The sequence below is a fragment of the Giraffa tippelskirchi genome, chromosome 1, assembly GCF_054371585.1.
Source record: "Giraffa tippelskirchi isolate mGirTip1 chromosome 1, T2T-mGirTip1v1.2.pri, whole genome shotgun sequence".
Taxonomy (NCBI): domain Eukaryota; kingdom Metazoa; phylum Chordata; class Mammalia; order Artiodactyla; family Giraffidae; genus Giraffa; species Giraffa tippelskirchi.
In genome coordinates, this window is record NC_137275.1 from 52,560,778 (window position 1) to 52,583,048 (window position 22,271).

Below are 22,271 nucleotides of genomic sequence, written 5' to 3' on the forward strand. Positions count from 1 at the left end.
GCAGGCACTTCTGTGAGTTACTCTAAATCATTTACTAGAGTAATGAGAGCATAAATAAACAAACAGGCATATTAGCAAACAAAGTAAATATGTAGCTAGTTTGAAAATCCAACACAACTGGGATGGCTTTTGGGAAAAATTGTACTTTCTAGTCAACTCAAGGGAAATTAAAAACTCTTTCATTTTATTGATTTCCATTAAGCTCATCTGCACATTGTTTTTTTTTTTTTTTTTTTTTATAAAAGCTAAAGAATGAAAGGAAAGCCATAATTTTTAGAAGCATAGATTTTAGATGCAGAGATTTTGGTTTTGCTTTCTGGAAATGAACCCTTTCTGCAGAGAAAAATCCACCTCTGGAAGGCATCTTTCCCATCCATTCTGGTGTGCTTCTGTGAAGAGGTGAGGAGAGGAAGCACCTTGTCTGAGCTGAGTGTAACTTTCCTTCTTCCCCAAAGTCCTGGAAAATGCAGGGAAAGGCAAGGCATCATGGGATAGCTACTTCCTTTGAAAATCCGAGCAGGTAATAATGGTTACATGACTCTTAATCCTGTGCAGTGGTAAATGAGATAGAAAAGGTGGCTTCATTATCAACCTCCTCTCTCTTTTCTGTATTACTGAAAAATCCATTTATTTCTCATCCACTGTATAAACATTGACAAACCTAGGAAAAGATTTTGGACAGCAGAAGAAAACTTCATTTATTTAGCATTCTTCACAGTAATGTTAATTGTATGTGTACCATGTCTGGCATTTACAAACCAAAAAAATGGATTGTTGGGAGGAATTAAGCTTTAATCATTTGCATTCGAATATAGTAGGTATCGAAATATAAGGACTTTCAGACTTCCCTGATAGTCCAGTGGTTATGACTCTGTGCTTCTGCTGCAGGGGGCACAGATTCAGTCACTGGTTGGGGAACTGAATTCTCACAGGGGGAAGGAAAAGAAATAAGGATTTTCAGCACAAATGCAATGGGAGTATCACCCTTGGGTCAGGTCTGGTTCTGCAACTCTTGGATTGTGTGTGTAGCTATAACACTGCTTTGAAATTCTTGTCAGAATTGGCTTTGAATCATCCTGGGGCCACAGTCACTTAGTCATGGTGACCATTTGTTTCTCGCCCACTATATGAACAGTGTGTTCACATCCAGTATCTCATTCAGTTCACAAAATATTCCTGGATATAATTGTTTTCATTTTTTTCAGACACGGAAACTGAAGTTTGGAGAGAGTCATTTTGTCCAATGAATGCTAATGTCTGAATGAAAAGTCTCATTTTACTGTAGTGAAAGGCTGTAGAACTTGGAATTTGAAGGGACTTTAGATTTTATCCACTATAATTCTATTCTGTTCCATCCATTCATCTCCATCCAGAGAGATGGTCATTAAGCACATGCTTAGGATGAATCCACTAGTTCTTGGAGAAATGCTGTATGGCTCACAGAATCATTCTTTTTTTCTTCTGTTTTTTCTTAAATTGAAGTATGGTTGATTACAATGTTATGTTAGTTTCTGGTGTACAGCAAAGTGGATCTGTTTTGTATTTGTGTGTGTGTGTATATGTTTTTTCAGGTTCTTTTTGGTTATAGGTTATTACAAGGTATTGAATATAGTTCCCCCATGCTATACAATAGATCCTTGTTTATCTATTTTTAATAAACTAAGGTGTTACACATTAATCCCAAATTGCTAATTTATCCCCTGCTTCCCCTTTGATAACCATCAGTTTGTTTTCTATGTCTGTTGGTTTTGTAAATATATTTTTGCTGGAATCATTTTTTAGATTCCACATGTAAATGATATCATATGATATTTGTCTTTCTCTGATTTACTTGTAATCTCTAGATCCATCCATGTTGCTGCAATCAGCATTGTTTCATTCTTCTTAATGGCTGAGTGATATTCCATTATATATATTGATATGAATAGGTAGATACACACATACACACACACACACACCTTCTTTATCCATTCCTCTGTTGATGAACATATAGGTTGTTTCCATGTCTTGGCTTTTGTAAATAATACTGCTATGAACATTGGGGTACATGCATCTTTTTGAAATAGAGTTTTCGTCTTTTCCAGGTATATGCCCAAGAGTAGGATTACTGTATCAGAGGGTAACTGTATTTTTAGTTTTTTAAAGAACCTCCATATTGTTTTTCATTGTGGCTGCACCAATTTATATTCTCACCAACAGTGTAAGAAGGTTCATTTTTCTCCATACCCTCTCCAACCTTTATTATTTGTAGACTTTTGAATTGATGGTCATTCTAACTTGTGTGAGATGATGTCTCATTGTAGTTTTTATTTGTATACCTCTAATAATTAGGTTATCTTTTAATTTTGTTTATGGTTTCCTTTGCTGTGCAAAAGCTTATAAGTTTAATTAGGTCCCATTTGTTTGTTTTTGGTTTTATTTCATCTTGGGAGACTCACAGAATCATTCTTAATAAAGAGTTCTAGAACCAGGGGCAGTAACAAACGTGGTGGTCCGTATCTACTTGCCAAAGTTCAACTTTTTCCATTTTGTGATCACCAGCCAGAAACACCATGAGAATTCTCATCCCCTAGCTATAAATTGTACGCAGAGACTATGTTCAGTCCTTCATTTTGGGAAGTGATGACTATCTTAATTTTAAATACATTTCAAAGAATTAGTCATTAGGATAGAATGTCGGATCTGAAAAAAAAAAAAAAAGGCCGGTGAAATATTAAATAGACCTTCTTATCCCTTACAGTACAAATCATTACCTAAAGAGAACAATGAACAGTAAAATAAAGAACTGGTTCAGGATAATTTGTAATCAAACCATCAGAGCTTCCTGCTGATTATTTTATAACTTTAGAAATTTGCTGAACTGAAGAAGGAAACAACTTTTTATAATTACATGGCCAAGTTCTGAAGTATGTTTTGTGCCTATCAAATTCCAAATCAACCTTTTAAACTTTGACAGTAAATCAAATGTCCAAGTAATAAAAAAGATAAATTTATTATTCTTTTGATCCATATACTTGGTATCTTATTATTTAGCACCTGATACATATACTGGATATCTTATTATTTAACACTAAACTTTTCAAGTTAGTACATTGGCACACTGTGAAAAAGAGTTAATATTTTTACCTAATAATTCTCTTAAGAGTAGTAATTTCTTAACGGACACTAATTTAATTTTACTCCTACATTGTGCAAAAAAAAAGTTTTCTTAGTCATTTTGGCTGACGTGATTTTTGGCTTTGCTTTAAATTATTGATTATGGTTAAAAAGGGGAGGGACTTTCTGATGAGAACAGCACTCACTTTAATAGCCTTTCACAAAAATCAATTTCTACCATTTCTGTTTTGCTCCTGTGAAGTACTGAAGTTTTTAAGAACCCTGGGAAGAATTGTGTCTCCTAAATTTGTCTTTATTATTTTTCATTATTTCTTCCCTTTCTCTTCTCCATGTTTAGCCAGACGATTTGCAGTGAAGATCTTTTTGAATGGCTTCTTTTACTCTAAGAGGAATGTGTATGTGAGGAGTTTTTGCTGTTTGGGTAGCTACTTAGTATCCATCATGGGTGATGGATTAATATAATAGATTCATGGTTCACATGCCCTGGTTCTTGATCTCATCTCTTAAAGGAAAAAGTCAGATCATGCATCAGTGTCTTTCAAGCTGGAAGCAGCTCGGTGGTGAATGCACTTTTCTTAGCTGCTGTGTTCCCAGCCCATCCAGACAGGGAGGCATTGATGCCATTTCATGTGGAGCTTCAGCAGTGTGATGTCCAGGCCCAGGTGCACGGGAGAGGTGGTTTCATTCTTCCCTATAAAATGGATTCTGCTTGAGCTAATTAACTAAATCCTTATTTATACACAAAACTGTTTGCCTTTCTTGAAATGAGGAGCTTATTTGGAGGCATGAGAAGGATAGGAAGCTGCTGAGAAATGTAGCCCAAAAACCTGAAGGATGCTGGTTACAAATCAGCTGAGAGTGGGTTGCATTGTCCCAACGAGAGGTTATAAGTAATCTCTTATTACCTATGGTATGTTGTTGGTTAAATCTTGCTTCTGGATTGTTTTGGAACTCTATTTTTTACCTTATTATTTTGTTGGGCTGGCAGTGAGGGAATCATAAAAAAAGAAAATGAGCAATTTTGAATTGATGGAGTAGCTTTAAGAGTGGTCTCAAAATAAAGTTCTTAGCTTTTCTATGGTCTGAGTGGTGAGGCTTGGAAATTGTGATCCATGGAGCCTGAAGGTTTTCAAACAGAACTAGAGTCTTTTAGAAAACTTCTTTTTTCTCCTTCATGTGTCACTAATTTCTTCTCTGGGACAGCCTATTAAATTATCCAAGTAGAAAAAGTCTGTACTCAAGATAATATGAATCAGCAAGTTCATTCCAGCCAGACCCACTAGTGCAGGGCAAAGTTAACTTTTTGCTATAATGAAATATCAACTGGATCTTAAGATCATCATTACCCATGATCCATCTCTCAGTTTGACATGTATCTATAAATGCTACTTTGCTCAACTTTCCAGAAATTATTAATGTTCATGATTTTACCCAGCTTTACTCTATCTCAAATTAATTAATCTTTATCTTTTTATTGTTTTAATACTGAGAGATATAACGTGGTTAAATTGTAGCAGGATGAAAAAGATGTTACTGTAATTTCAGTATATCTTGTAAGGAATCTGCCTTTAATAGAAACAGAAATTGCTGTGATTTTTATCTTTTCTTTTATTGCGGTTTGTAGAGTAGTCAATATGTTGAACATGAAATTTACTATAACAAAAGTGGGTTTTACAAGATAATGAAATCAATACTAACCTGAAAAGACCTGTCCTGATATTAGTTATCTCACCATGGACACTGTGCTGACTGTCAGGTGTATATTCAGGTTCTGCAGTCCTTTATGTACCCTCTTGAAAAGTTTTGCTTATCTCCTAAGATAAATCTTGCTGAAATGGATCTTAGTTAATTAAACATAGCTTACCACCTGTGGGTTGTTTAATTATTTTAAAAAATAATTAACTTAAGCAGATAGTTTGAAATTTTAAAAATTTATTAACTGCATAAGCGTTCATTGAGGACAGGATTAGATAGGGAGACACAAGGTAGACATAAATGTACAATTTAAAATCTTTTCCAACTCTGCTACCCAGAGGTAAGGACTATTATGTATTTTATGACTGTCCTTTCAGACTTTGTTCTGTGGCACTGTCTTTTCATATGTTTATGTATCTGTTTTTTTCCCTTCTTAATAAAGATGAAATTGCTGAACAATTGCTTGGTAGCTTGCCCCTTTCAGTTATTATTACATTAAATATTGGATATATTGATAAATTTTCATGTCAGCAAATATACTTCTACTGCATGATTTTTTTTAGCTTTTTTAAAAAAAATTTATTTATTTATCTATTTTTTTACTTTACAATATTGTATTGGTTTTGCCATACATTGACATGACTCCGCCATGGGTGTAGGCTGCCTTACTAACTTGGGTTGTGTAATGCCATCATTTATTTAATTACTTTCATCATTGGATATTTAGGTTGGTTTTTTTCTGCCACTCATTCATTTGATGAATGTTAATTGATTTTCTAGCAGTAAAATAGAGCCATAAATAGAGTAATTTAAAATAGTAATTTCTGCAGTAAATAGTAAAAATAGTAATTTCTGCAGTAAAATAGAGCCAAAGCACTCATGGCTCTTGTCTCGTGGAACGGTTATCTTCACAGAGGAGAGTAGATTATACTAACTGTGAAAAGTGCTATGGGCAGAAAGTTCTGGTAGCCCTGAGTGTAGAGTCAAGGGAAAGGATGGCCTTGGGGTCCCAGGAAGGCCTTACCAAGGAGAAGTTTAAGGAAGGTCTGAAGATTGGAAAGGGTTAGCCATGTCAACAAGTGGAGGTAGTAGATAGGGATGAGTGGGCAGAGAAGCAAAGTCCCTGGGGCAGGTGGAGGATGGCAAATTTGAATTGCCTAAAGGCAGCTAGCATGGCTGCAGCCTAGGCAGCCAAGGGGTTGATGCCAGGTGAGGTCAGAGAGGTGGGGAGGGGCCAGATTACTGAGTAGTTTTTATTAGCAAGAAAGTGGGAAACCAGGCGATGGTGCCATTGACAGTGTGAAGGTGATACAAGATTTGTGTTTTGAGAGAATAACTTTGACCATGGTGTGAAAATTAGCTCTCAGGAGTTCTTGACTTTTATTGTGCTATTGCTGGCTTAGGCTGCTTGGTGATGCTCAAGGAAAACTCTAATGTTTTAAAACCTATAACATAAAACACAAAGGGTTACAAAGGAGACCAACTGTATTGAAATAAAATTGTCAAAAAATTAAACATACCTGTGATGTCATGGTGTATGTGCTTCTTAATGCATTACATAGTCAGATTTAGTGGGGAGTTTAATAGCTGCCGCAGTTTCAAAGTAATAATGACAGTAAACAATATATCTAACAATTGTCATATTATACAAAAATACCTGATTTCTTTTGTTGGCAAAATCGCAGCAGTATTTGGAATATTGGTATTTTCCCAATACTATTTAATATCAGCATTCTGCTAATATTAATACTAGCATGGTTTGTTGCTAATGTTCATGACTCATTGAAATGCTAAATTTCAGTCTGAGATTAATAAAAATAAAAATGTAGTTTTTCTGGAGTCCATGGACCCTGGTTAAGAACCTCTGGGAGGAAGGGTAAAATCTGGAATCCAGCTAGGAGGCAGTCACAGAGTCCCAGGTGAGAGATTGTTTTAGCCTGAAGAAGGTAGCAATTGAGATGGAGTGAGGGGAGGAGATGGATGAAAGGGGGATAGAGTAATCCACTGTGAAGAAGAGGGATTTGTCGGGAGGAGCCCTGAGTATGTGGCTTCCATAACTGGAGGGATGAGATAGGGAAGGATGGAAGCCAGAGGATTGGGCCTCAACATGAAATCTTGTTCAAAATATCCAAACGGCAATGCCCAGTGGGCAGTTTTTGTTGTCAGGTGCTCAGGAATGATCTAGAGTGGGGGCGTAAGTGTGAGAGGAATGTCCCTAGAAATCATAGCAGGAGCCCTGGGTACTGAGGAGGTTGCTTACAAGTTGAGTCAAGAGTACAGAGAAAGGGCCCATGCATCAGCCTTCAAAGCCCAAGGCCGCCGTGGAGGGCAGGAGAAAGGCGAGGAGACTGGGGATATGGCAGCAGAGCCCAACGGCCAGGTGTGACAAACAGGAAGGTGTGGTTTCCCGGAAGCCGCTCTTCAAAGAGTGTTGAAAGACATAAAGAAGTGGAATAAAATGAGAATTGAAAAATACATTTTCATTTTACCAGTAAGAGGTTATTAGTGACTAGAGGAGAGTAATTTTGGAGATGTGATATGAGCGGAATGCAGTTTGATGTAGCGTGAGGAGTGAGTAGGAGGTAAGAACTTGGAGAAAGCCAGTGTAGATGATTCAGGTTCCAAAAGATTCAGACAGTTCTGAAGGCTAGACTTGTAAGTCAGAATTTCCTCTCATACCCATTCCTATTCCCCCATCTCTCTTCCCTGGAGGGGAGCTGTGTGTGTGTGTGTGTGTGTGTGTGTTGGGGTGGGAGGAGAGCAGGGGGAAAGAGGAGAGCTATGTTGTGGCTTCTTGGTATATGTGGGATAGTCTATAAGTGTTTTTCTCCCCCGCATTCCCCTTCAACACGCAACATGTATTGGGGAATAGTACTATTAAAAACTAACACTTAAGTGGCCCTTACTCTATCTATGTCAGGCAGTGTTCTAAGCACTTTACTTATAAACCTCCCATGAGCCCTATAAGAAGACCACTATTATTATTTGCATGTTACAGTATGAGGAAATTGAGTCCTAGAGAGGTTACAGAATTTTCCTAAGGTCATGTAGCCGGTCTCTTAAACAAGGAAACAGCAATCCATGGACCACTGCTTGTTACAGCCTTGTTCATGGTCATAAACATTGTAAGAGGCATCTGTGGAGCTGGGATTAGAATACAGGAAGTCTAGTTCAAGACTCTATGTTCAGTACAAAGACCTCCTCATTCTGCTGCATAATAATCTCAAATTTAGGTACATTACATTTATTGTATCGTTCCTTATTGCCAGGCCTTAGGTTTGTTCTTGTTTTCCTCATAACAAACTAGTCTTCTATGAATACTCTTACACATCTCATGAATATGTGCAAGTATTTTTCTAGAGGAGTTATTCAGATAAAGAATTTTTGACAGATACCACTGCCAAGAAAGTTTGCTGTTGTAAACAAAGCTGTGACAAACAGTGGGTTTCCGAATCTGTTTCCTTGTGTGCAAGTCTCAGCAAGAATATTAAATATGGTATTCATCACGATGGTGGTGTCTTTTAAAAGAGTCTATTAAAATGTATTTTATTATTAATTTCTTGTATTCCCCATAATATGAATAATGCAGTATATTAACATGTCTACTAGAAACTATTCCTTCTACCCCCCCCCCCCAAAAAAAAGGAGAAAGAAGCAGCAACACTCAATTCCCAACTTCCTCTGGGCAGATTTTCTCTGCCTCTTTGCTATTGTTAGCTGTCATTTCACCTCTTCAGGCTCCAGGAGACTGGACAGTATAGAACCCATCACTCACTCTGCAGTGACCCACATGAACGTATAGCCTGCAGTGTTAGAACAGAGCGAGATGCCCTTGAGTAGGGATGTCAGCGACCACTACCTCCTTGACCCCCACCTGTTGCTCAGCCCTCGACTTCCTTGGTGGAACAGTTCATTTGACCAGTGACCATATACCCTCTTCCAAAACCCTTAATTCCATGCTTAATTTTACCTAATCTATTTTGCCCTCCATTCTCTCAGAAAGTAGGCCTTTAAGATCCCTGAAAGGAAAAGACAGCTCTGAACTCACCCAAAGATATCTGATTCTAGGCTCAGTGACTTGAACTTTTACTTTTTTTAATTTTTTTTTTCGGCCACACCACGCAGCATATGGAATCTTAGTTCCCCAACCAGGGATCAAACCTAGGCCCTTGGCAGTGAAAGCGCCAAGTCCTAACTGCTGTACCACCAGGGAATTCCCTGAACTTTTATTTTTGTTGTTGTTTGTCACTCAGTCATGTCTGGCTCTGCGGCCCCATGGACTGCAGCATGCCAGGCATTCCTGTCCTTCACCATCTCCCAGAGCTTGCTCAAACTCGTGTCCATTGAGTCTGTGATGCCATCCAACCATCTCATCCTCTGTGGTCCCCTTCTCTTCCTGTTTCAGTCTTTCCCAGCATCAGGGTCTTTTCTAATGAATCAGCTCTACGCATCAGGTGACCAGGGTATTGGAGCTTCAGCATCAGTCCTTCCAATGACTATTCAGGATTGATTTCCTTTAGGATGGACTGATTTGATCTCCTTGCAGTCCAAGGGACTCTCAAGAGTCTTCTCCAACACCACAGTTCAAAAGCATTAATTCTTTGGTGCTCAGCCTTCTTTATGGTCCAACTCTGACCACTTGAGATGGGCAGGCTTCCCAGGTGGTCGGCCCCCTGTGGGTTTCATGCTTGATCACTGTCCTAGCATGGCTGGGAAAGAGCTCCTGTGTGTGTGATTTATGGAGACTGACGAGCCATCAATTTTCCAGCCTCACCCAGTGATCCCTTGCACTGGTCGTTCTGCACTGCTGCGTTCTTTTGCCTCCAAGGATCAAGACCAAGTTATGAATCTGTGGACTAGTCCACCCCCAGCATATTAACCAGATGCTTGTCGAGCCAGGGTTTTCTTTGGATCATTTCATTAACCAGTGAATTTACCAGCGGTGTTGCAAAATAAGAATGCCTTTTTTTCCTTTTCTTACAAGAGACCTCATGATTCAGGGATCACAACATCAACAGTATACAGGACTCTGGATTTGGACTCTGACTTAGTGACATTGTACTAAGTCAGCTCTAGCTGCTCTGTTTGTTACTGAGACAAATAATATTTACCCACCTCCTAGAATAGGAAGAGAGTATTTGCAAAATGTTTATTAGTTCCTGATACCTAAGATTTACAGAAATGTGTGTTTCATTCTTTTTTTGGCTTAAACAACAGAAATGAATTTTCTCACAGTTCTGCGGGCTGAGAGTCCAAGGTCAAGATGGCGGGAGAGTTGGTCTCCTCTGAGGTCTGTCTCCTTCGCTGTAAATAGCCACCCTCTTGCTTCCTTCTCATATATAGTCTTTCCCCTGTACATGCACCCCTGGTATCCTTCTTCTTATAAGGACACCAGTCCTATTGGGTTAGGGCTCACCCTAACACCCTCATATAACCTTAATTACTTCTTTGAAGGCTCCATCTCTATATCCAGTCACATTCTAAGGAACTGGGGGTTAGAATTTTAACGTAATGTTGAAGTGCTATCTTAATGAAGGAATACTTATAAATCCACAACAATAGCTTGTGATTAGTTGGTGATTGAGCGAGCTTGGGGGTTACCTTAAGGCAGACTCTACTTTTCTGCATGCTCTGCACCTAAGGAAGGGTAGCCCCAAGCCCAAACGTGACTGCTGCAATGGAAGTACTACGGGGACCACACCTGGAGAGAGTAAGGACAACCTGCACACATCATTGTGGTAGCCTCCTTGTCTGCAGGGAGCAGACACCACGCCTAAAACCAGAATGGACACTCATTGTTTGGAGCTAATGGGTGGTTGGAAGATAAGGTTCAATGAAGAACCTTCCTCCCAAACCATTCCAATGATAACTCAGTGTACTGTCAAATTTTGCACCAGCCATACCATGCTAACTAATCACAGATCTTGGTGAAATGGAATTTTTCCCCTAATGTGTTTACATATTTCTGTCACTACAAAGTCATTTTATCTTCAATGCTTAATTATCTCTACTAATTGGGGAGAATATTAATGTGGAAAACACAGGAACACTGATTCATTTCCAGCTTCCTGGTCTGTGTTAGTAGATTTTATGTTCTCGATTTTAATTTTAGCTCTCCTCCTTGCGAACTGTGTCTCTGTAAACAAGTTGCTTAGACTTGTGTTCCTCATCTACAAATGGATGGAATTAGCCAAGTTAGATTGCTGGCTTGCAGAATGACTGTGCAAGATTCAGCATGTTGAAGTATATGTTCCCTGGGTCCTTCCCCATAGAGATTCCAGTTCTTGGCTCTTTGGGGCCCAGGAGTCTCCACGTTGGCAGGTATCCTTAAGTGAATCTGACACAGAACCTGAGATTTCTCCTAGTTGAGAAAAAAGACTGGGAGCTGGAATAGACTTGAGAAAAAGTCTGAGTTTAAGAAGTAGTAAATTTTGGATACTTCTTGCTGCCTTTTTGGTCCTTATCCCAAAGCTGTACAATTTAAAGTTTTATTCTGTGCCCATATGCAGCTATCAAGCTATGAGACTGTAAATACTGTCTACTAGATTGCACAAAATGGAGAAGGGATCTAACTTTAGGACTATAATTTCTACAGTTTTTGAAACTATACCAAACCTTCTCCTCTACAGTGTTACATATCTTTGAACTGAATGGTCATACTTTATTGGGCACTCACTGGCTCTGCTGTATCCCTTTGTGGACCATATGTGGACCTTCTTCCTTTTATCTCATGTCTACAGTGGAATTGGCTACTGCTCTTTCAGGCCAAGGTTATACAAGACTCAATGAATCCAAAATGGATTCAGAAGAAAAAAGTCGTGAGGAAGCAGACAGTGCTTTCCAGGAAAATGTGGACTGGAAAACCCTGGAAAAGGTCCACTTGGTGGTCAAATGGAGAAACAGCCCCTGGTTTTGTTCCCCAAAGTCTAGTGAAAGTCGCTCAATCATGTCCGACTCTTTGCAACCCCATGGACTGTAGTCCGTGGAATTCTCCAGGCCAGAATACTGGAGTGGGTAGCCTTTCTCTTTTCTAGGGGATCCTCCCAACCCAGGGATCAAACCCAGGTCTCCAGCATTGCAAGTGGATTCTTTACCAGCTGAGCCACGAGGGAAGCCCAAGAATCCTGGAGTGGGTAGCCTATCCCCTCTCCAGCGGATTTTCCCGACCCAGGAATTGAACTGGGGTCTCCTGCATTGCTTTACCAACTGAGCTATCAGGGAAGCCCTCCCCAAAGTCTGAGTGTCCTATGTTAGTTTTCTATCGCTGACTAACAGATGCTCACAAGCATCTGTAGGTCCTGTGGGTCTGGATTATGAGTATGGGTTAGCTGGGTCTTCTGCTAAGAGCCTCACAGGCTGAAGCCAAGGTGTCAACCAGGGCTGCAGTCTCACCTGAGGCTCAGGGTCCTTTTCCAAGCTCACTGATTGCTGACAGAGTTCATTCCCTTGTAGTTGTATGACCAACATCTTTGTTTTCTTGCCAGCTCTTGGCCAAGACCACTCTCAGCTCTGGAGACTGTACTTTGGTCCTTGTCAAGTGGTCCCCTCCTTTTACACATGGCAGTTTGCTTTTTCAAGGCTGGTCTGCTGCTGCTTGTCTCCTTTAAGGGCTCACCTTATTGGGTAAGACCCATCCAGGATAATCTCTCTTTCAAAGAGTGAAAAAGCTGTCTTGAAACTCAACATAAAAAAACTAAGATCATGTCATCTAGTCCCATCACTTCATGGCAAATAGAAGGGGGAAAAGTGGAAGCAGTGACAGATTTTATTTTCTTGGGCTCCAAAATCACTGTGGATAGTGACTGTAGCCATGAAATTAAAAGACACTTTCTCCTTAGAAGGAAAGCTATTACAAACCTAAACAGCATATTAGAAAGCAAAGACATCACTTTGCCTACAAAGGTCCCTATAGTCAGAGCCATGGCTTTTCCAGTAGTCATATACAAATATGAGAGTTGGACCATAAAGAAGAGTGAGCACTGAAGAATTGATGCTTTCAAATTGGGGTGCTGGAGAAGACTCTTGAGAGTCCCTTGGACAACAGGAAGAGCAAACCAGTCAATCCTAAAGGAAATCAACCCTGAATATTCATTGGAAGGACTGATGCTGAAGCTCGAATACTTTGGCCACCTGATACAAAGAAGAGCCCACTCATTGGAAAAAACCCTGATGCAGGGAAAGATTGAAGGCAAAAAGAGAAGGGGGCAGCAGAGGATGAGATGGTTAGATAGCATCACTGATACGATGGTCATGAATTTGAGCAGACTACAGGAGATAGTAGTCTTAGAAAAGGCAGAGGAACCAGAGATCAAATTGCCAATATCTGCTGGATCATCGAAAAAGCAAGAGAGTTCTAGAAAAACATCTATTTCTGTTTTATTGACTATGCCAAAGCCTTTGACTGTGTGGATCACAATAAACTGTGGAAAATTCTGAAAGAGATGGGAATACCAGACCATCTGACCTGTCTCTTGAGAAACCTGTATGCAGGTCAGGAAGCAACAGTTAGAACTGGACGTGGAACAACAGACTGGTTCCAAGTAGGAAAAGGAGTACATCAAGGCTGTATATTGTCACCCTGCTTATTTAACTTATATGCAGAGTACATCATGAGAAATGCTAGGCTGGAAGAAACACAAGCTGGAATCAAGATTGCCGGGAGAAATATCAATAACCTCAGATATGCGGATGACACCACCCTTATGGCAGAAAGTGAAGAAGAACTAAAGAGCCTCTTGATGAAGGTAAAAGAGGAGAGTGAAAAAGTTGGCTTAAAGCTCAACGTTCAGAAAACTAAGATCATGGCATCTGGTCCCATCACTTCATGGGAAATAGATGGGGAAACAGTGGAAACAGTGTCAGACTTTATTTTTTTGGGCTCCAAAATCACTGCCGATGGTGATTGCAGCCATGAAATTAAAAGACGCTTACTCCTTGGAAGGAAGGTTATGGCCAACCTAGATAGCATATTTAAAAGCAGAGACATTGCTTTGCCAACAAAGGTCCGTCTAGTCAAGGCTATGGTTTTTCCAGTGGTCATGTATGGATGTGAGAGTTGCACGGTGAAGAAAGCTGAGCATCGAAGAATTGATGCTTTTGAACTGTGGTGTTGGAGAAGACTCTTGAGAGTCCCTTGGACTGCAAGGAGATCCAATCAATCCATCCTAAAAGAGATCAATCCTGGATGTTCATTGGAAGGTCTGATGTTGAAGATGAAACTCCAATACTTTGGGCACCTCATGCGAAGGGTTGACTCATTGGAAAAGACCCTAATGCTGGGTAGGATTGGGGGCGGGAGGAGAAGGGGATGACAGAGGATGAGATGGTTGGATGGCATCACCGACTAGATGGACATGGGTTTGGGTAGACTCCGGGAGTTAGTGATGGACAGCGAGGCCTGGCATGCTGCAATTCATGGGGTTGCAAAGAGTCGGACACGACTGAGTGACTGAACTGGACTGAACAGGAGATAGTGGAGGACAGAGGAGCCTGACGTGCTGCAGTTCATGGAGTTGCAAAGTGTCAGACATGACTGAGCAACTGAAAAACAACGAAGTTAACTGATTAGGGATCTTAATTAAATCTACAGAATCCTTCACCTTACAATGTATCCTAATCACAGAAGTGATAACCCATTGTATTTCTCAGTCTTGCCCATTCTCAGGGGAGGGAACTGTCCAAAACATGTATTTCTGGAGGCAGGAATCTTGAACAATCCTAGAAATCTGTCTACCACATGTCCAAAGATTGTTTATTGTATGTTGGGCACCAAATCTTTACTGTTAATTGGCTAGAAACCCTGTAACAGTATTGATTTCTAGAAATCTCTAACTAGGTATATAGATTCTGATATGCAACCTTTGGGGAAGTGTTAAGCAGAATAAAATATCTAGCCTTTCCTTTCCAAATTTAAAATCAGAGAGTGTTAGAAAACCCTGGAGCTCACTCATCCAGTTATCTGAACTCCTTGTACAGATGAGAAAACAGTCTCTGTGGAAACAGCTTGGCAAGGTCATGGAGTAGAGGAAAGAGGGGCGTCTGCTGGCCCTTTTTGTCTTTTCTTTTCATGTGTGTCTCTGAGTTTTTCTAAAGGATAAGCTTCAAGTACTCTTATTAGTCAGGAACGCATTGACTTCAATAAACAGTTTTCCTTGTTTCCCATTATTATCTTGAATTTGAACATTTTTCTTCTAATGTGTTTATGAATTAGTTACTAAATGAAATAGAATCTTGGATTAAATGAGTTTTTGGTTGGTTGTTTGTTATTTGTGTCATCTTCGTAATTTTCATGATGACTCATACCGTCAAGGAATTGTAGAGCTGAGGCTGGGGAGAGGAACCAGAGAAAGCTTTTATGAGTCAACTGGCTCACCAAAAAATCCTTTAACTGTGATGGACAGTTGGATTGATATGTATTAAGTAATTTTCCGTGCTTTTTTCCCATATTTAGTGATACTAGTATAAAAAATCTATTTAAGTATAAAGATGTTTGAATATTTTCTCCATTTATTCTTCTGTAGTAGAATCTTACCACTGACAAGGCAGTGTTTCTGTGTAGCAGTTTGTATTCAAGCTTCCTTTCCAGATTGCCCACTGCTAAGTAACGTCACAGGTGGATAGACTCACCCTTAGCTTGAAAAGTGACTGTTACCAAATCAACTGGTTTTTGTCTCAGCACAAAGATGGTGGATGTGTTGACAAGAAGCAGAATGTCCTTCCCTAGCAGGTAAGGCTTAGCCCAGCCTCAGAGCTGCCTGATTTGGGGTGAAGCATTGGACTAATTGCCAGTTTGGGTCAGAGCACACTCTTTGGCTGTTGTCAAGGAATACTGGTGGGCAAAATCTCCCAAACAGAGAAAACAGGGCAACGGCAGGCTATTTCTGAGTCCCGCTCTTGGCATCTTCATATGTATCAGCACTTGGTTATGGGCACGCACAAGGACATCTGTAACTTTCACATGAGAATGGCTGAATCGTTTTGTCAAAGCTTCTCCTCTGAAGCCTCTTATCCTTGGCCACACCCTGCTGGGCCTGGGTTTGTGTTTCACACTCCACCTTAAATGAAACCTTAGTTTTTGAGATTTGTTAAATCTCCACTGGAAAGAAGGTTCCTTGAGGTCAGAGACAGTGTCTCCAGTGTCTTCCTGGCAGTCATCTTTCTTTCTGTCACAGAATGTAGTAATTCCTAGTCTGTGGGCCTCAGACCTCTGAGAACAAGGAGATATTTCAGAGGCTCCGTTTCCATGTGTACCGAGTATATATTTATATGTGTGGGACTCATTTTCAAATGTATTTAGATGCTCTTGAGACAAATAAAGCACAAATTTTATTAAAGGTACACTGACTTCATTATAATTTGGGTCTTTTCCCAATGAGTACTTAGTAAGAATACAAGACACCTTCCTACTGGCATGTTAAGAGCCACTGCCTTTCCGCATCTAGCAAGGTGCTTTGCATTTTGAGATATTTGGGATATTTTCCTAGTGTAAGTTTTCTGGCATGTTTCATCTGTGAGGTGTGTAAAGAAAACTTACAGAGCTTCTCCTTTGTGTAGCACAAATAAAACGTTCATTTCTTTAATTCTTTGAAAGAATATCTGATTAATATTAACCCTCACCATTAGATTTGAAAGCATGTGATGCCCAGCCTGTGTCTCTCTATGACCCACCTGCCTAGCAGAATGACCCTCACATGGTAGGTTCAATACATATGTTAGTGGTCAAAGGCTTTGTGACCACAACTGGTAAGTGGTTTTAGGACCACTCTTTAATATGGGGACACTTTGGGAATTCCTGTGGTAAGTAATGTGGTCCTCAAAGGTATGCAATCTCTGAATCAAAGGATTTAGAGAAATACCTATTAAAATAGCTAATTTTAATGTTAAAATGTCTGCCACCTGGTGTCAGATGAAGAATTAGCATCTTGGTTAATTCTCATACCTAGTGAGTCCCATTAATGTTATCATTTTGTTATTACAGTAAATTATACATTTCACATAAAATTGCAATAAGCACCATTCTGAAATTGTCTAATTTGCTACTATGAAGCTGGAATTTTTGGATTTGTGTTCAAATTTTTTCAATTTTTTTCAGATGTAAAAAATAATTTGGAATTAAAGTCTAAATGTAGTAAATTTTCTGTATACTGTTAACTCTGTAGCACTGAATTTATAGAAGAGAGAAAAGAACAACATTTATGTGAAGCAAAACTAGCCGAAACATTGTTAATGTTTCATGAGTTTGCATAGACCTTATTACTGCTGATAGTTTTCCAGATTTGTCCAGAAGAAGGTATAAAAATTCACAGAAAAATAAGGACCCCAAAATTAAAATCTTGGAGTAACTTAAATTACTGTGTGTGCTTAATCACTCAGTCATGTCTGACTCTTTGCAACCCCATGGACTGGAACCCATCAGGCACCTCTGTCCATGGGGGTTCTCCAGGCAAGAATATTGGAGTGGGTTGCCATGCTCTCCTCCAGGGGATCTTTGCAACCCAGGGGTCGAACCCAGGTCTCCCACTTTGCAGGCGGATTCTTTATTGTCTGAGCCACCAGGGAAGCCCAGACAGAAGAGAATCCACCTGTGACTTAAATTTACTGATTTGGATTAAATAGGAAAGCAGATATTTGTCAGATTCCCTTGAATAAGTAAAGAATGTCTGTCTGTTTTGTAAAGAATGAGGTTTATTTAGGAGAAAGTAGGGTTTCTTTCTTTTCTTATTGCATTCAAATCTCTTATTTACCCGAAAGTTGTTTCTGTGCACTATAGAAGATACCTTATGGCATAATACCCTTCCTTATAGGCCAGCCATGAGATTATATGAGATAAAGTGTATGGTGCCTAGAGTAGTAGTAGCTGTTTAGTCGCTAAGTCATGTCCAACTCTTTTGAGACCCCATGGACCGTAGTCTGCCAGGCTTCTCTATCCATGGGGTTTCCTCAGCAAGAATACTGGAGTGGGTTGCCATTTCCTTCTCCAGGGGATCTTCCTGTCCTAGAGACCTAACCTGTGTCTCCTGCTTGGCTGGTAGATTCTTTACCACTGAGCCACAAGGGAAGCCTGGAGTAGCAAGAAGTCATAAATGTTATAAGATGAATATACTTATTAACAGCATGTAGTGTATACCAAATATTGTACAAAATGCTGAAGATACGCCATTAGATCCATCTACTCCATTTATAGCCTCAAGGAGCTGAAATTCCATTGCAGGAATCAGACAATAATAAAACCATGTAATTAGATAGAATTAGTTGTGATTACTGCTCCTTGTAGAAAACCACCCTAGTGGAGAGGTGTAGGGGGCAGGACTACATCAATGATGAGAAGCTGAAACAAGGGCAGAAGCCTGTTGAGAAGTCACAAATAGAGGCTCCATTGTCTCTATACTGAACCACTTTCATTTCACTTATTAAGAATATCCAGGTGCTTGCTCCAAGCCTGTTTTCTCTAGACTCGTTTCTAACGTGGCTTTGTAGTAGACAAGGGGTTAGATTTAATGGATTAGAAGGGAGCTGGGAGGTGGAAAGAAGGATCAAGGAAAAAAAAGAAGCTGATAGGGCCACGCCTTCCAATATTAGCAAGGTGATAGCTCAGCACTGGGGCTGGGTGGGGAGGTGAGAACCCAAAACAAAAAGTGCTCACAGAGCATGTTGAATACCAGAGATACAGGTAAAATGTTCAGTGCCTCTCATTGTGGTAGGTGACATTTGGAGTAATGGCCTTGAGTCACCAAAAAAGAGGTATAAGTATGCTTGGGTACAAGAAGAAAGCAGAGAAATGTGCAATGAGCACAACAGCCTCAGCACTGGTGTATGAGGTTGTTTTGGCTTCACCGGAATGTGAGCTCCTAGAAGGCAGTGACCATGGCTCATTCATACCTGTTTTGTCGGAATTTATCTTAGGGTCCAGCCCAAAGGCAGGAATGGTTCAATAGATGTTCCCTGATTGTGTTAAAGAGGGTTACTTCCCTAGACAGATCTTCGTGGAGATGTCAGAATTAGATATGTCTAAAACTAGATGTTGTAATCCACACAAAGGCTTTAGCATAATCAAGAAGCAGAAGTATATTTTTTGTTTTTTAATTATCTTGCTCTTTCTATGATCCAGTGGGTGTTGGCAATTTGACCTCTAATTCCTCTGCCTTTTCTAAATCCAACTTGAACATCTGGGAGTTCTTGGTTCACATACTGCTGAAGCCTGGCTTGGAGAATTTTGAGCATTACTTTGCTAGCATATGAAATGAGTGCAATTGTGTGGTAGTTTGAACATCCTTTGGCACTACCCTTCTTTGGGATTGGAATGAAAACTGACCTTTCAGACCATCTTACCTGCCTCCTTACCTGCTTCCTGCGAAACCTGTATGCAGGTCAAGAAGAAACAGTTAGAACCGGACACAGAACAATGGACTGGTTCAAAATTGGGAAAGGAGTATATCAGGGCTGTATAAATCCTGCTTATTTAACTTGTATGCAGAGTACATCACGTGAAATGCCAGGCTGGATGAAGCACAAGCTGGAATCAAGATTGCTGGAAGAAATATCAATAACCTCAGATATGCAGATGACACCACCCTTATGACAGAAAGAGAAGAAGAACTAAAGAGCCTCTTGTTGAAGATGAAAGAGGAGAGTGAAAAAAATGGCTTAAAACTCAACATTCAGAAAACTGAGATCATGGCATCTGGTCCCATCACTTCATGGCAAACAGATGGGGAAACAATGGAAACAGTGACAGACTTTATCTTTTTGGGCTCCAAAATCACTGCAGATGGTAACTGCAGCCATGAAATTAAAAGATGCTTGCTTCTTGCAAGAAAACCTATGACCAACCTAAACAGCATATTAAACAGCAGAGACATTACTTTGCCAACAAAGGTCCATCTAGTCAAAGCTATGGTTTTTCCAGTAGTCATGTATGGTTGTGAGAGTTGAACTATAAAGAAGGCTGAGCACCAAAGAATTGATGCTTTTGAACTGTGGTGTTGGAGAAGACTCTTGAGAATCCTTTGGACTGCAAGGAGATCGAATTAGTCAATCCTGAAGGAAATCAGTCCTGACTTTTCATTGAAAGGGCTGATGCTGAAGCTCCAATACTTTGACCACCTGATGCGAAGAGCCGACTCATTGGAAAAGACACTGATGCTGGGAAAGATTGAAGGCAGGAGGAGAAGGGGATGACAGAGGATGAGATAGTTGGATGGCATCACCGACTCAACAGACATGAGTTTGAGCAAGCTCCAGGAGATAATGAAGGATGGGGAAGCCTGGCATGCTGCAGTCCATGGGGTCTCAAAGAGTCAGACATCACTGAGCGACTGAACAACAAGAGCAAAACTAGAGGTACAGGCAAACTGTAAGCTCAGCACCCCTCCTTAGAATGCTCTAATGGAGAGGAAGTAGTTATGCAACTTTTAGGCTCTATTAACATTGATGTTTTTAACTATAATAAAACCACAATTCTTTTTTTTTAAATAGCTCTTACATGCCATTCATTTACCAGTTTACTGTTTTGTTGGGTCTGTGAAAGCACACAGTGATTGCGTCTTCTGTGGGCACGGTCCTGGGCTGGGTCTGTGGGGTGGATTGATAAGGATTTCTTCCTGCCCTCCAACAATTCTGGGTATGGAAGATACCACTAATACGTTATATACTGTTGTGGGTTGAATTGTGTCCTCCAAAAAGATATGTTGAAATCCTAACACTTTATACATTTGAGTGTGATTCTATTTGGGAATAGGGTCCTTGCAGAGGTCATCAAATCTGCCCTTCTAGGAAGAGGGGAATTTGGACACAGACACCCAGGGAGAAGACCGCATAAAGACACATACACAGAGACACAGAAAGAAGATGGCCTTCTGAGGATGGAAGCAGAGATCGGAGTGATGCTGCTACAAACCAAGGAACATCTGGGGCTAGTAGAAGCTGGATGAAATTGGTCAAGATTCTCCCCTAGAGGCTTGGGAGCATGGCTCCCTCAGTACCTTGATTTTTGAATATTGAGACTCCAGGACTGTAAAACAAGTTTCTGTTGTCATAAGTCATTCACATTATGGTACTTCGTTATAGCTCCCCTAGGAAAGGAATACAATTATAATACATTTCTCTGTGAATCAGGGTTCTAGATGGAAACAGGTGATCACTTCAGTGGAGTAACTGAGGAGAGTTTAAAGGGAGGCACTGTTTACAGAGGTTTGGGCAAGATTAAGAAGAATTTCCAAGGGTTGGGGAACCCTTCTGAAGTCGGCAGCCAGGTTCTCATCATCAGCATATCCAGGTTGAAAAGGCCAAGTGGAAGAAAGGTTCTTGAAATCCAGGCAGAGCTACATTTGCGGCTGTGGGCGTAGGAGAGCAGTGGTGTTAAAACTGCACAGCTCAGATAGACTTGAAGCCACAGGCCAGGACTCAGACCTGGCCAAAACCCAGATTGGGGACTTGAACCCACTGTCTTTTAATTGAGATGATACACCTGGTCTCAGAACTTAATGAAGCTCAGGTTCTTTATGTCTTGTCACAGAAAGAATTTAATGAGAGACAAAATGATAGGTAAGAAGTGGATTTATTTAGAGAGGTACACATTCCATAGACAGAATGCAGTCTCAGAGGGGAGTGGCCCCAGGGTATGGGGGCCTCTCAGAAAGTGAGAATGGCTGCGGGAAGAACACACCTCACAGAGTGTGGGCCGTCTCAGAAGGTGAAAAGCCCTAAAATATGGAACGGTTAGTTTTTATGGGCTGGATAATTTCACATACTAACAAGTGGGAGGATTTTGGGGGCAGGGGCAGTGATTTCTAGGAATTGGGCCACTACCTGCTTTTTAACCTTTTAGAGTTGGCTTTGGAGCTGTCATGGCACCTGTAGGTGTGTCATTGAGCATGCTGATGTGTTACAGTGAGTGTATGATGAGGCTTGACATCTATTGGAAGTTGAATCTTCCACCACCTTGGACATAGTTGGTGTCCAAGATGTCTTGTCACAGAAAGAATTTAATGAGAGACAAAACAATAGGTAAGAAGTGGATTTATTTAGAGAGGTACACATTCCATAGACAGAATGCAGTCTCAGAAGGTGAGAGTGGCTCCAGGGTATGGGGGCCTCTCAGAGAAATTTTTTTTTTTAATCATATCCTTAGTGACTGTGTCATTCTTTTAAAGGTTGTGCCCTGCCCTCTTCCTCCTGTTTCAGCCTGACTGCTCTTGCAGAGAGGGAGCTGGGGAATTCATACTCAGACCTCTTTGTCCTCCCACACTCCTATCACCTGCTAGGCCTTTCATTGCCAAATCTACAAAGGGTCTATCTAGCTCTTAGTGCCCAGGGCAGGGTGGAAAGAGTAGCCAGTAGATCTAGCAGGGGAACTAGAGACTATCTCACACATTTGGGATTAAGGGGTATGTGTCATTCAAAGGTGCCCAGGGCAGGGTGGAAAGAGTAGCCAGTAGATCTAGCAGGGGAACTAGAGACTA

The 22,271-nt window shown here is 40.5% G+C and overlaps 1 protein-coding gene and 1 long non-coding RNA gene across 22 annotated transcripts in view; one reads left to right on the top strand and one right to left on the bottom strand.

Annotated features, from left to right (window-relative positions):
* Positions 1-22,271, top strand: part of APBB2 (amyloid beta precursor protein binding family B member 2) — a 368,065-nt gene that overhangs the window by 203,435 nt on the left and 142,359 nt on the right. The gene's annotated exons all lie outside the window — the stretch shown is intronic.
* Positions 214-3,714, bottom strand: LOC145546049 (uncharacterized). The gene is made up of 2 exons (XR_014082449.1): positions 438-3,714; positions 214-329 (listed from the first exon to the last, which is right to left on the bottom strand). It is a non-coding gene; the product is annotated as an uncharacterized LOC145546049 (long non-coding RNA).